The sequence below is a fragment of the Tupaia chinensis genome, unplaced genomic scaffold (assembly GCF_000334495.1).
Source record: "Tupaia chinensis unplaced genomic scaffold, TupChi_1.0 Scaffold143574_1, whole genome shotgun sequence".
Lineage (NCBI taxonomy): Eukaryota > Metazoa > Chordata > Mammalia > Scandentia > Tupaiidae > Tupaia > Tupaia belangeri.
In genome coordinates, this window is record NW_006203419.1 from 1,667,500 (window position 1) to 1,682,636 (window position 15,137).

Consider the following 15,137-nt stretch of genomic DNA (forward strand, 5'->3'; position numbering starts at 1 on the left):
ATTGCTGGAGGTGCATGTACTTGTCAGAGACGAGAGAGACAGACAGAGACAGACAGACAGATAAAGCATCCCCCCAATGGGGCATGGTCACACCACGATCCTTTTTTCTCTATTTCTCCATGCTGTCAGGATTTGGGGCATACACATGCACACACGTGCACTCCTGGCATGGTTTTCAAGGCACTGGACTGAGATTTGAACTGTCATAGGCCATGGGTGCTGCAGCTCCCTATGCTGTGCTTTGGGTCTAGCCAGTGAAATGACATTTCTGAAGTGCTGGAAAGAAAGAAAAAAACAACCTAGAATTGCATATCAGGGACTTTCAAACTTCTTTAAAGGCAAGGAAATAAATATCTTTGATTTGTGGACCAGGGTCTCTGTCACAACTATTCTGACGTCTAGCTTGGGAGCAGCCACAGATAATCATGAGTGAGTGAGCGTGGCTGCCTTTCAATAAAACTGTTTATGAAAACAGGCTGCTGGCCATGGGTGTTAGTTCCCAATCCAAGATCTATATCCCCTAAGAAAATATACTACAAAATGAAGAAATAATAATATCTTCAGTTGAATGATAATAGTTAACCCCCAGTATCTTTGTAATTATGGGAGTTCTTTAAGTACAAGGAAAATGATAAAAAAGGAAATAAAGTGATGTTAGTAGGAATAAGGAGCAGTGGAAAGAATAAAATGTAAATAAACTTAACTGAAAGTTAACTCTATAGAACAATATACAATGGAGTTTAGAATATAAAATTAAAATACATACCAAAACACAAAAAGCAGGTAGTACAGATTGGTGGGAGAAATGGAGTTTAAGTTCCCAGAATTGCCTGGTAAGTGATACTAATACTAATTTATATTAGTCTCTAATGAATCAGGTATACAAATTGTAATTCCTAGGGTAATCATTGAATAGTTAAAAAATATATAACAAAATAATGATTTATAAGGAAAAAATGAAATATTAAGAATACTTAATCTGGGACCAGCAGGTGGCATAATGGTTATGTCACTGGACTCCCATATAGTTGATTCCCAGACCCGGTGGCTTAAAACTCACGCTGGGCATGTGCGCATGCATGCCCAAAATCTCAACATGGCATGAAGGAGAAGAGATTGTGGCATGGCCATCCCCCCAGGGGGTGTTTCTTGCTTTCTCTCTGTCTCTCTCAGCTTCTCCAGTGAGTGCACATGCCCTATAGCAAAAATCTCTCTCTCTCTCTCTCTCACACACACACACACACACAGACACTCACACTTGTCCCTCATTCTCCTCTCAGGATTTTGGGCATACATGCACATACACTTGGCATGAGTTTCAAGATACTAGGTCTGGGACTTGAACCACAGTTGACTATGTGGGATTCCAGCACTCCAACTACCACACCACCTGCTGGTACCTCCAGTGTGTCTTTTTTTTTTCTTTTAGAGATTTTTGCTATAGGATGGATGCATGTGTTCACCGGAGAGACAGAGACAGAAAGCAAGAAATCACCCACTGGGGGAATGGACACACCACAATACTGTCTTCTTCCTTCTCCTCTTGGGACCTTGGGCATACACACGTGCCTGTTGTGAGTTTTAAGTTGCTGAGTCTGGTACTTGAACTTTGGTAGACTATGTGAGAGTTTAGTGATGTAACCATTGCACCATATGCTGGTCCCCCCGGCTTAGTATTTTTCTTTATTTTTTTTTAAGATTTATTTATTTATTTAACTTTATTTGTTGTTTTTATTTTTCAATTTGACCAGAGAGAGACAGAGTCTGAGGAAGGGAAAGGGAGAAAGCAAGCCACCAGATCTGGGCTCAAACCGTGGTCTGCCATGTGAAAGTCTAGCACCTCACCCACCATGCCACCTGACACTCCCCCCTTGCCCCCCCGCCCTGGCATGTTTTTTAAGCTGCCTGGTTCAGGATTTGAACCACACAGTTGGCCATGTGATATCCAGCTTCTTTTTTTTTTTTTTTGAGAGATTTTCAATGTAGGGCGCGTGCGCTCGCCAGACAGACAGAGAGAGACATAGAGACAGAAAGCGAGAAATCACCCCCCAGGGGGGATGGTCACGCCGCAATCCCTTCTCCTCCATTCTCCTCTCGGGATCTTGGGCACGCACGCACACGCGCCCGGCGTGAGTTTTAAGCCACTGGGTCTGGGACACGAACCGCGGTCGACTACGTGGGAGTCCAGCGACATAGCCATTACGCTAACTGCTGGCTCCCCGATATCCAGCTTCTTTAACCACCATGCCACCAGCTGGCCCATCAATGTGAATTAAAAAAAAAAAATCCAATGAACTGTGATACTTAAAGAAACTGTAATGAAATATAATGAGAAAGTTTGAAAGTACGAGGATGGAACAAGACGTGTATCATACACTAACTGAAATATAACTGGTTTATTTCTGTATCTGACAAACTGAACATTAAGATAAAAAAGTTTCCTAAAGGTGAAGTGTAGAACTCGTAATGACAAAAGGAGTTTCAGGGGGCCAGCAGTGACATGGTGGGTAGGGTGTTGGAATCCCACGCAGGTGGCTACAGTTTGAGTCCTGGGCCTGGTGGCTTGAAACACATGGGGCATGTATGTGTGTGCATGCCCAAAATTCTGAGAGTAGAATGGAGAAGGGATTGTGGTGTGCCCATCCTCCCTAGGGAGTGATTTTCATTTTCTCTCTCTCTTCTCTCCGACAAGCACACGTGCCCTATGGCAAAAACCTAAAAAAAAGTAAAATAAAAGAAAGGTGGGTCAGATAGAAGACAGAATGATTCTAGATGTCTGTATACCTAATAACATCACCTCAAGCTTTATGAAGTGAAGGTTGTCAGAGGTAAATTTTAACAAATTTCTTACTTATAAATAATTCTAAACTTAGAAGAAAGTGCAAAGACGAAGGTTACCTGCATCCTGTATATTCTACCCAGATTCATCTGTTATTAACATTTCAGTTTTTATCATTTTCTCTCCATCCTCACAAAGATACATCACCGACACACACACACACACGCACACACACACACTTACACACACAAACATCGTTGTTCCCTTAAGCCATTAGAAAGTAAGTTGTATATGTATTGTGACCCCCTAACCTGGGATACTATACATTTTGTAAAGATTTCGATAGTCTTTTTTTTTTTTTTTTTTGAGAGAGATTTTTGCTATATGACGAATGCACTTGTCAGAAAGACAGAGACAGAGAGACAGAAAGCGAGAAATCACCCCCCAGGGGGGATGGCCATGCCACAATCCCTTCTCCATTCTCTTCTTGGGATCCTGAGCATGCACGCACATCCGCCCGGCGTGAGTTTAAGCCACCAGGTCTGGGACTCGAACCGTGGTGGACTATATGGGAGTCCAGCAACATCGTCATTATGCCAACTGCTGGTCCTCTGGATTTTGATAGTCTTAAGAGACTTAAGACATAGTTTTTAATCTTCAGTGAATTTAACATTATTTATTTTGTTTCGAGAGGTTTTTGCTATAGAGTGCTTGTACTCACCAGGAAGACAGAGAGAAACAGAGAGAAAGCGAGAAGTAACCCCCCAGGGGGAATGGCCACGCTGCAGTCCCTTCTCCTCCATTCTCCTCTTGGGATCTTGGGCATGCATGCACACGTGCCTGGCGTGAGTTTAAGCCACCAGGTCCGGGACTCGAACCATGGTCGACTCCATGAGAGTCCAGCGACATAGCCATTATGCCAACTGCTCATTCCCAGTGAATTTAACATTAATAGTACTTTTTTTTTTTTTTTTTTAAAGAGAGATTTTTGCTATAGGGTGTATGCCCTCTCCAGAGAGACAGAGAGAAAGTGAGAAATCACCCCTGTGGGGAGGACCATGCTGCATTCCCTTCTCCTCTAGTCTCCTCTCTGGATTTTGGGCCTGCACGCACTTGTGTAGGTCCGAGTTTCAAGCCAGTTCAGCCAAGTGGGAGTCCTTAAGCATTACCCCACCTGTGGGCCTCCATTATATACTTTAATCTACAGTTTATACTCCATTTTTTCAATAGTCCTGAAATACCCTCTGTATAATTCCTCCCTCCCCCTCAGCATAGGGTCTAGTCGATGGTTATGTATTACATCTAACTGTCATGCTTTTTTTCTTTTTAAACTCAGTTTAATCTAGAACAGGTTTCATCACACTTTTCCTGCAAAGGGCCAGATAGTAAATATATTTGACTTTGTCTGTATCTTAGGTCTCTGCTGCAGCTACATACTTCTGTTGTAGTGGAAGGTAAAGCTTGATGGTAAATAGGTGAAAGGTCATGACTGTGTTCCAGTAAAGCTTCATTTACTAAACAGGTGGCAGGCCTGAATTGACCTGATGACTCTAGTGTGCCAGTTTCAGATCTAGAACATTTCTACTGCATTTCTTTCTTCTTTTTCTTGATTTTTATTTTTTTTGAATGATATTAACATCCTTTCATCAATGCATCTCCCTGCCCCCCTTTAATCCAGTTCTTTTTTCTCATCATTAGATTTAAGATATAATGTCCTTGGCCAAAATAACTGCTTAGATTTGGGGGTTATTCTTCTCAGGGTATTGTATTTGGGGGAACATGATGCCTATGTGTCCCATATTTTTAATGTTGATTGTGTTCTTTTGTTTATCTACTTTATAATTACTGTCCTGTTTTTCAACTATATAATTAGTTTCTTTTTCCCTTTTTGCAACCAGTAAGCAATTTGTGGGGAGACATTTTAAGAATATATATCCTGCTGCTTATCAGAATTTCCTTCTACTCTTTAACATTCATTGTTGATGACAGAGTAATTTGAATACTCTCAGAAATTCATAGAACAAAAAGATTTGAAAACATTTGCCTCAATTGACATGAGAGAATATCGTACCATTTAATTACTATACACTTCTTTCTTTGTAACAGTTTATTTTTTTAATGAGTGAGGCAAATAGAAAGAGAGAGAGATTCGGATCCCCAACATGGTCTGGATGCCACATTCTACCCCCAGCCTTCAACCAGCCTTGACTCATGGGGACATGGCATGCCCAGTGTACTCAGGAAAGTCTCTGCTAGAACTGGGAGCCTTCTCATGTGGGGTTGTCTTGCAGAGCATCATGTTTTACTTCTGTGCCACCATTGGGCCTCTATGAATTTATTTTGGCACTAAAAAATGTTGAAATCTGTATACAATATTTTTATAACATACATTTTCTATGAATGTTTCGAAGACCCTCTCATATAAACTGACAGTAACTAATTCAGAATTCAGATATAGAGCCACACACTCATGGTCAGTTGATTTTTGTTTTTTTAACAATGTGGACACTCAATGAGGGAAGGATAGTTTTCAACAAGTGATGCTAGAATACCTGGATATTCATATGGGAAGTAAGTGAATCATGTTAACTCAAACCGAACTAAGGACCTGAACATCAAAGCCAAAGCTTTACGACTTATAGAAGAAAACATGGGAGAGAATCTTTTCAACCTTGGCATAGACGAAGATTCCTTCCCCCACTCCTCACCCCCACTCGTGAGATTCAGAAAGTGAGAGAGAGGGAAGCACAGACCCTTAGTGGGGTCTTCACACTACAGTCCTCACCTCAGCTCTGTACCCAGGTAGGATCACAGGTGTGCCCTGCCTGTCAAGGTAGACCCTGGTCAAGAAACCAAAGTCTTCTCCAACATTGTGTAGTAGTGCCCCTCCCTACTATTTTATAGAGAGATTTTGCTATAGGGCACATGCGCTTGCCAGAGAAACAGACAAAGATTGAAAACGAGAAATAACCCCTCGGGGGGATAGACTTGCTGCAGTCCCTTCTCCATTCTCCTGATGGGATTTTGGGCATGCACGCACGTGTGCCCACTGTGAATTTCAAGCTGCCGGTCCTGAACCCAGACCATGGTCGACTGTTTGGGAGTCCAGCCATATGGGAGTCCAGCAACATAACCATAATGCCATCTGCTGATCCTGCCCTTCCGGACTGCCTACACTGCTGCAGCTGGGCTCTTGATTTTTTTTTTCTTTTAAAATCTCAGCATTAACCCTAAAATGAAAAAATGGGAAACTTGGGCTTTATCAAAATCAAAACTTTCTCTTCAAAAAATATTTTAGGAAGGACCAGCAGTTAGCATAATGGCTAGGTCGCTGGATTCCTATGTAGTTGACCACAGTTTGAGTCCCAGACCCAGTGGCTTAAACGCACGCCGGGCATGTTTACATGTGGAACCAAGATCCTGAGAGGAGGATGGAGGAGAAGAGATTGCGGCGTGGCCATCCCCCCTGGGGGGTGATTTCTTGCTTTCTGTCACTCTATCTCTCTCTGTCTTCCTGGTGAGCGCACGCGCCCTATAGCAAAAATCTCTCAAAAAAAAATGTAGGAAACAGAAAGATAAGTCATACCCTAGCAGAAGATATTCATAAAACATGTCTGTTAAAGGACTTGAATCCAAACTTTATGAAGAATTCTCATAACTTGATAATAAAAGCAAGGGCCTGTCAGGAGACATGGTGTTTGGGGCACTGGACTCCCACATGACTGACTGTGGTTGAGTCCCAGACCTGGAGGTGTGATTTTTTTCTCTCTCTCTTCCACTCTCTGGTCTAATTGAGGAATAATAATACATTAAATTAAACGAATAATTCTAAAAGAAAAAAATGCAAAATGGGCAAAAAATAAGACCATGTCACAAAGTAATATATAGAGAAAATCAATAAACACCTTCCTTGTCAGGGAAGCCCACGTTTTATTCATAATGAGATACCCCAATGCACACTAGAATGACTAATGAACAGTCTGTGTATGTCATGTGTGACCATTGATATGAAGTAGAATTCTCATATGGGGTATAAGATGTTATAACCATGGGGCCAGCAGGTGGCATAGTGGTTGTGGCACTGAACTCTCACATAGCCAGCCACGGTTCCAGTCCCAGACCCAGCGACTTGAAAATCATGTGTGCATGCATGCCCAAAATCCCAAGGGGAAAGTGGAGGAGAAGGGATTATGATGTAGCCATCCCTCCTGGGGGATGATTTTTCACTTTCTTTCTCTCTTCAATGAGTGCACGTGCACTTTAGCAAAAATCTCTCTCAAAAAAAATGTTATAAGCACTTAGGAAATACTTTGGCAATTTCTTATAAATTTAGATATACACCTGTACTTTGACCCAGTGATTTCACTTTGTGTATCTATCCGAGAGAAATCCGTGTACATAACTACACAAAAATTTGTACATAGTGTCTTAAGTTTTATTCATAAAAGCCTAGGACTACATAATCCAAGTATTCATAGATGTGAAAATGGATCAAGTTACAATATATTCATCCAGTGGAATACTACTCAGTAATGTAAAGGAATAAGCTGTTTCTACCTAAAATACTCAGAAACATTCCAATCAAGAGAACCAAGACCAAAAAAAAAAAAATCTCTGTGGTTCCATTAAATCAAGTTCTAGAAAACTGGCTTGTAGAAATAGAATCAGCTATTTTGAGGCAGATGTTGGGAGGAATTACTTGTTAAAAGGGTATGAGGAAAAAAAAAAAAAGGATATGAGGGAAATTTGAGGAAATTTGTTTTGTATCCTGTCTAGAGAGGCTTACACCTGTGTATGCATTTGTCAAAACATCAGATTATGCACTTAAGGTGGATGTGCTTTGTATGTAAATTAGTGCTCATTAAGGTTGTTTAAAAGTTTGATTGTGGGACCAGCAGTTGGCGTAATGGCTATGTTGCTAGACTACTATGTAGTTGATTGCGGTTTAAGTCCTTGACCCGGTGGCTTAAGCTCATGCTGGGTGCATGTGCGTGCTTGCCCAAGATCCTGACAGGAGAATGGAAGAGAAGGGATTGCGGCATGGCCGTCCCCCTGGGGGGTGATTTCTTGCTTTTTGTCTCTCTGTCTTTCTGGTGAGCGCATGCTCCCTATAGCAAAAACCTCTCCAAAAAAAAAAAAAAAAGAAAGAAAAAAAGAAAAAGTTTGACAAATTGTGAGAATTTCCAAAAATACAGGGACATGAAGCTAGCACATACTGTTGGAAAAAAAAAAAAGGCACTGATATAGTTGCTCAACACAGAGTTGCCACAAACATTCATTTTGTTTAAAAATATATATATATCTTGAAATGTGATAAAGCAAAAGCATGCTAAACACTTTACCTGATTTCTCACTTTCTGTCTCTCTGTCTCTTTCCGGTGAGCGCACGTGCCCTATAGCAAAAAATCTCTCTCTCAAAAAAAGTTTTGATTGGAAGGAGTCAAATAGCATAGTAGTCCTTTACTAAATGCAAATAGTATATTGTGTCATAAAACACTGTCAGATTAGATTAAGAAACCCTAACTAGGTCCTGTTTAGGAGAAATAAGCTTAAAAACTTGATAAAAAAAAAAAAAAGAAAAATTGGGAGGGCCAGCAGATGGCATAGTGGCTAAGATGCTAGATTTCCATGTGGCCAGCTATGGTTTGAGTCCCAGACTGAAGGCTTGAAACTCATGCCAGGATTATGCATGTGTGCCCATAATCCCTAGAGGAGAAGGGGTTGCATTGTGGCCATTTCCCCCCGGGGGGGGGCAGGTGATTTCTCGCCTTCTGTCTCTCTATCTCTCCAGCAAGCACATGTGCCCCATAACAAAACAAAACAAAGCAAAAAACGCAAACAAAAAAACAAAAAGGAAAAGAAAGAAAACTGGGCTGACCTTGTAGTTTAACAGTTAATGGAGCCAAATTCCACATGACTGATCACAGTTTGAGTCCTGAAATTGGTGGCTTGAAACGCATACTGGGTTCATGTGCGTGCACGCCCAAAGTCCTGAGAAGAGAAGGGATTGCAGTGTGGTTATCCTCTCAGGGATGATTTCTCTCTTTCTGTCTCTGTCTTTCCAGTGAGCGCACGCACTATGCCAAAAAATCTTTATCTCAAAAAATAAAAGATGAAAAAGAATTGGATTAAGACCTAAGGCAGATGAAAACAATAACAAAAATCAACACTTATTGTGCCCTATAGCAAAAACCTCTCCAAAAAAAGAAAAAAAAAAAAACCTCACACTTGGGACTAGCAGATGGCGTAATGGTTACGTTGTTGGACTCCTACATAGTTGATCACGGTTCAAGTCCCAGACCTGGGAGCTTAAAACTCATACTGGGCATGTGTACATGGATGCTCAAAATCCCAACTGGAGAATGGAAGAGAAAGGATTGCGGCAGGTCCATCTCCTTGGGGGAGTGGTTTCTTGCTTTCTGTCTTTTTGTCTCTCCAGCAAGTATATGCTCCCTATGCAAAAATCTCTCTCTCTCTCAAAAAAAAAAAAAAAAATATATATATATACAAAGCTTATTGTTCGGGGATGGCAGGTGGCATGGTGGGTAAAGGGCAGTGGATTCCCACATGGCAAACTGTGGTTCAAGTCCTGGACCTGGTGACTTGCTTTCTCACTTTCCCTTTCTCTTTCTTGCTCTGTTGGTCTCTGGTCAAATTAAAATAAATAAAGTTAAACAAAATAATTCTTAAAAAAAGTTTATTGTTCAACATAAACTCCATGAAGGTCATGACATTTGTAAGTGGTGATAGTAGTCATTTAGTCCATCCTTGATGAACTGAACATTCTGGGAATTTAACCATGTTAGTGCAATCTTTTTTTTAACATTAACTGAAGAAAAATGGGTGCCCTTTATTTTATTTTTTGTTTTTACTGTAGGGCACATGCGTTCTCCAGAGAGAGGGAGAAAGACAGAGAGAAATCCATCATCTTCCCCCCCCCCGGGGGGGGATGCGCATGCTGCAGTCCTTTTTCTTCTGTTGTCCTTGGGATTTTGGGCAGATACACACACATCAGACGCTGAGTCTAACACTAAAATGGCACATCTAGCCATGTGAGATCCAGTGCCTTAACTTCCATACCTTTTACTCGACCTAAAACTGTTTTATGATTAGGAAAAGAAAAGTCAGAAGGAGCTAAATGAGGACTGTAAGGTGGATGGCTTATGATTTCCCCTTGAAGCTCACAGAATAGCCTTTGCTTGATGAGAGGAATGAGCCGGCACGTTGTCATGGTGCAGGAAGAATCAGGTGATGCTTTCCCAGGCAGTTTTCTGGCTAAGCCTTTTAGCTAACTTTCTCAAAATACTCTCCTAATTAGCAGATGTTACCATGATGTGGCCTGCCAGAAAGTCAACAAACAGTATGCCTTGAGCGTCCCAAAACACTGTTGCTATAACCTTTGTTCTTGACTGGTCGACTTTTGCTCTGACCGGTCACTTCCATCTCGTGGTAGCCATTGCTTTGATTGTACTTTTTCTTCAGGATCTAAGTGATAAGGTCATGTGTTATCTCCTGTTATGATTACTTTTTAAGAGGTTTTTGCCGTAGGGCATGGGCGCTTGGTGGGAGGACACAGACAGTGAGAGGGAAAGTGATAAATCACTCCCCAGGGGTGATGACCACATCGCAATCCCCTCTCCTCCATTCTCCTGGGATCTTGAGAATGCATGCACGTATACCCAGCATGATTTTCAAGCCATCAGATTTGGTACTTTAACTGCAGTTGGCCATGTGGGAGTCCAGCGATGTAACTGCTACACCATCTGCTGGCCTCTCAACCCCCACTTCCCACTTTTTTTATGCCAGTGAGTACATGTGCTCCCCAGAAAGACGAGGAGAAGGAGAAAGCACCTCCCCAGTCAGGCGTGTTCATGTTGCAATTTTTTCTCCTCCATTCCTTTATCTTGTTGAGACTTGGGGCATGCATACACACATGCCCAGTGTTTTTCAAGTTGGTAGAGCTGGGATTTGAACTGTGATTGGCCATGTGAGATCCAGCTCCCTTAACTACTAGACTGCAGAGCTGGCCCTCTGTTGTAGTTCTTTTGAAGAAATAGTTAAGGATTTTGTCGCCACTTGTTGAAAATTTCCATTGAACTCTCTGCTCTTTTCTGTGACTGATCTGGGCACAATAGTTTTAGCACCAATTGAGTAGAAAATTTGCCCAACTTAAATTTTTCAGTCAGAATTGTGTAAGCTGAGCCAGTTGAAATGTCTGTGGGGCTGATTGTTGTTTCGGCTATTCATTGCTGGCCCTCTTCAATTAGGGCACTGACAAGATTAACTTTTTCCTTTCAAATTAATGTGGATGGCCTGCTTCTGAGTTGTCATCTTCAACATTGACCTGTCCTTTCTTAAACTGAGTTAACTGTTTGTAAACTGCTGCTTTCTTTGAGGCATTGTCCCCATAAACTTTTCATAAAGCATCACTGATTTCACCATTCTTCCATCTAAGCTTCACCATAAATTTGACATTTGTTCTTGTTTTCCATTGTAGCAGAATTCATGTTGCTCTGATAGGGGCTTTTTCGAACTGATGTCTTCCTTCTTGGTACCTCTAACTAGGTCCTGTTCAGACATGTTGTGACAAGTTACTATGAGTTTACTTTGGTGTAAAAAGTTTTTGAAATTCATATATGTTTTTTTTTTTTTTTCTTTTAGAGATAGATTTTTGCTATAGGGTGTATGTGCTTGCTGGAGAGACAGACAGAAAGTGAGAAATTAACCCCAGGGGGGATGGCCACACTACAGTCCCTTCTCCATTCTCCTCTTGGGATTTTGGATATGCACACATAGACCGTTGTGAGTTTCAAGCCACCAGGTTCAGGACTTGAATCGTGGTCAACTACATGAGAGTCAAGCAACATAACCATTATGCCATCCGCTGGTCCAAGATTTTGAATAATGCACATATTCATGAACTCTTTGAAGACTCTCCCTGTGTATAAGAGAAAATACAGGCCTAGCAGGTGACATAGTGTTTAATCCCACCTGGGCCAACTTTATGGTTCGAGTCCTGGACCTGGCAACTTGAAAATCACTCTGGGTGTGTGCGTATGTGTACCCAAAATCCTGAGAGGAGACTGAAAGAGAAGAAATTGCATCGTGACCATCTCCTCTGAGGGGGTGGGAGGGTTCTCACTCTTTCTCTCTCACTTTCTATCTCTGGTCAGTGTTTTGCCCTATCGTGACCATCTCCTCTGAGGGGGTGGGAGGGTTCTCACTCTTTCTCTCTCACTTTCTATCTCTGGTCAGTGTTCTGCCCTATCGCAAAAACCCAAAAGCCTAAAAAATAAAAAACTAACATAAAGGAATTGAATCATGCATTTAATGAACTTAATTATGTGTTATATATAGAAATAGTGTTTAAAATTCCTATAATAAGATTTTCCCCCCTATGTTTTAGGAACTTTGGTTAAAGTCCAAGGTACTTGATTATACATAGTATGTTAACAGATAAGAAGGTTGAGTTTTTAAAACAATTTATTTCATTTTATTTATTCATTCATTTATTTTAATTTGACCAGAAAGAAAGGGAAAGTGAGAAAGCAAGCCACCAGGTTTAGGACTTGAACCATGGTCGGCCTTGTGGGAGAGTCCAGCACCTTAACCACCATGCCACCTGCTGTCCCCAGAAAGTTAAGATTTTTAAGACTACATTGTCTGGTAATATACCAGTAAATTAGCAAGAAATAGTTACAACATGGCATTTTTGCAACCTGACTTGTCTTGAGGGATTCCCTATTCTCTCTGTATTTATTTCCACTGCAGAATTACGCTCAATATTCTTGAATTTGGAAATTGGTAGTGATGAGGAGTTTAGTCTTCATATTTCTGGCATTGTTGAAATTCTGTTATGTTTCAACCTGATGCCTTTGTGTGACTGTTGGTGAACTAGATTTCTTTATTCTATACTTAGATCATGTGTGATACTGTAAAACTCAACCTGAAATTTTAGGTTAGTTTTCTTGGCTTTTTCCTTTCAAATCTCTCTAAACTATCAGTAGTGACCTCTTGGCCATTCACCAGAACACAGGGAATTTCAAATGAAAAGCTGGCAAAATAGGAAAGAAACAAGAACACTTAATACAGAGTGGATGTGGAGAATAGCATATTCTCATACATTGCTGGTGCAAATGCAAATTGTTACAGCTTTTGGAAAATAATTTAGCAACTTGGTTAACAATTAAAATTCATATTCCTTTTGGCCCAGTAATCCTCCTCCTAAGATTCTATTCTTAGAAGTAAAAGCATAAGTAAGTGAGGCCATGCTATGTGTAGGGATATTTATTGCAGCAATGTGCGTATTACCAACTAACTGAAAATAAGATGAGTGTTAGTAAGAGAAAGGCAGGAAATGTGGTATCTCCGTAGGTGGAATATCTTGTTACATGATACAGTATGAATTAGACTAAGCTTTATTAGTTGGAGAGATTCCCACAGTATTTAATTAAGTAAGAAAAGATGCAGCACCAGCCCAAGGCCTGGTGGTTAAGGGAACTGGATCTCACATGACTGACTGTGGTTCAGGTCCTGCTTGAGAAACATGCTGGGCAGATGTGTGTGTGTGCCTCAAATCCCAACAGGATGGAGAAATAGAGGAGAAGGGATTGCAGTGTGACCATGTCGCTTTGGGGGTGTGCTTTCTCCCTCTCTCCCTCTGTCTCTGGCAAGCACATGGGCCCTCTGGCAAAACAAGATAGAAAAGCTGAAAAAATTGTAAAATAATTCATGTAACCAAAAAAAAAAAAAAAAGCAAACATGATTAAAGAGAACCATGCCTATATCTAAAATTTAGGAAGAAAAATGGTTAAGAATGCATGCTAGGTGGTTAAATGTTTATCTTGGTTGGAGGTGGGTGGGAATAATTGAGGAAGGAAGTAGATTAGAATGCTAACAACAGAAAAGCCTATGTGATCATAGCTGTGCATTATCTGTGAAGTTATGTAAGTGTATATGTTTAAAGGTATTAAGTAAGCATTTAAAATAAAAATGGCCTATTTCTTTTCTAAAAGTGATGCTCATTTGCAAACTGGGATCTGTTCATGTGAAATCCATGGAAACTCTTTAGAAGCAAAATAAGCGTACTAGAGAGCCATGGAACTTTTTGAGTTAGCAGAGTTTAAGACAAATCAAGGAAACACACACACACACACACACACACACACACACACACACCAGTAAAATAGTAACTAGTGGGCTGGGGCCAGCAGGTGGTGTAGTGGTTAAAGTGCTTGACTCCCATGTGGCCAACTGCAGTTTGAGTTCCGGATCCAGTGGCTTAGGACTCACGCCTGGTGTGTGTGTGTGTGTATGTGCCCAAAATCCTAGGAGGAGAAGGGATTGAGGCTGAGGTGTGACCATCTCCCTCCCATCCCCCCTGGGGGGGTGATTTCTCACTTTCCCTTTTACTGTTTCTCCTTCCCCTTGACCCCCACCCCACCCCATCCCCCACCAGTATACATGCTCTATGGCAAAAAACTTAAATAAACAGACAAACAATAACCAATGTGAAATTTATTTACCCATAAAACCAGGAGTCTAAAGTTGAGAGTAGTTCCCGTTGGTGGGTGCTATTGCTCTTCAGGGACCTTTGCTTTCATTTGATTGAGCATCTTTGGTGTTGGTTTTGTGTCATCCTTGTGTTCAGGCTTGTAACATGATGGCTACAGTATTTCTAGCTGTAAATCTCAGCCATAGCAAATCCAGAGAAGGATAGTCTCCTTTTGGTTTTGGCCTTTGAGCATGTACACTAGCCTGAGAGAGAGAGAGAGAGAAAGAGAGAGAGAAATCACTCCTCGGAGGATGGCCACCCCGCAGTCCCTGGTCCTCCCTTTTCCTCTTGGAATTTGGGCACATGCACATGTGACCCATGTGCTTTTCAAGCTATTGTATCTGGGACTCTTAACTGTGGTCAGCCATGTGGGAATCCAGCACCTTAACCACTGTGCTACCTGCTGGCCCCAGGATAGTCTCCTTTTGGATGTCTTTCTTAGGTTGTTTTTTTGGGAAGCATTTGCTGAGGTGGTTTGGAGTACAAGTTGGTTAGAACATTTGTGAGAGTAAGGTGTTATAGGAAGGTGTTGTAGTAAGTTGTTACAGAAGCAGCATTGGGTACAGGAAGAAATTAAAGCTTTAGTACAGGTGCCTTCTTTTTAAATTTTTTTTTGGGGAGAGGTTTTTTGCTATAGGGCGCGTGCGCTCGCCAGACAGACAGAGACAGACAGAGAGACAGAAAGTGAGAAATCACCCCCCAGGGGGGATGGACACGCCGCAATCCCTTCTCCTCCGTTCTCCTCTTGAGATCTTGGGCACGCACGCACACGTGCCTGGCGTGAGTTTTAAGCCACTGGGTCCA

The 15,137-nt window shown here is 41.4% G+C and overlaps 1 pseudogene; it reads right to left on the bottom strand.

Moving 5' to 3' along the window:
- Positions 1-10,010, bottom strand: part of LOC114005215 (transcription initiation factor IIA subunit 2 pseudogene) — a 43,488-nt pseudogene extending 33,478 nt beyond the window's left edge.
- Positions 10,011-15,137: the final 5,127 nt, after the last annotated feature.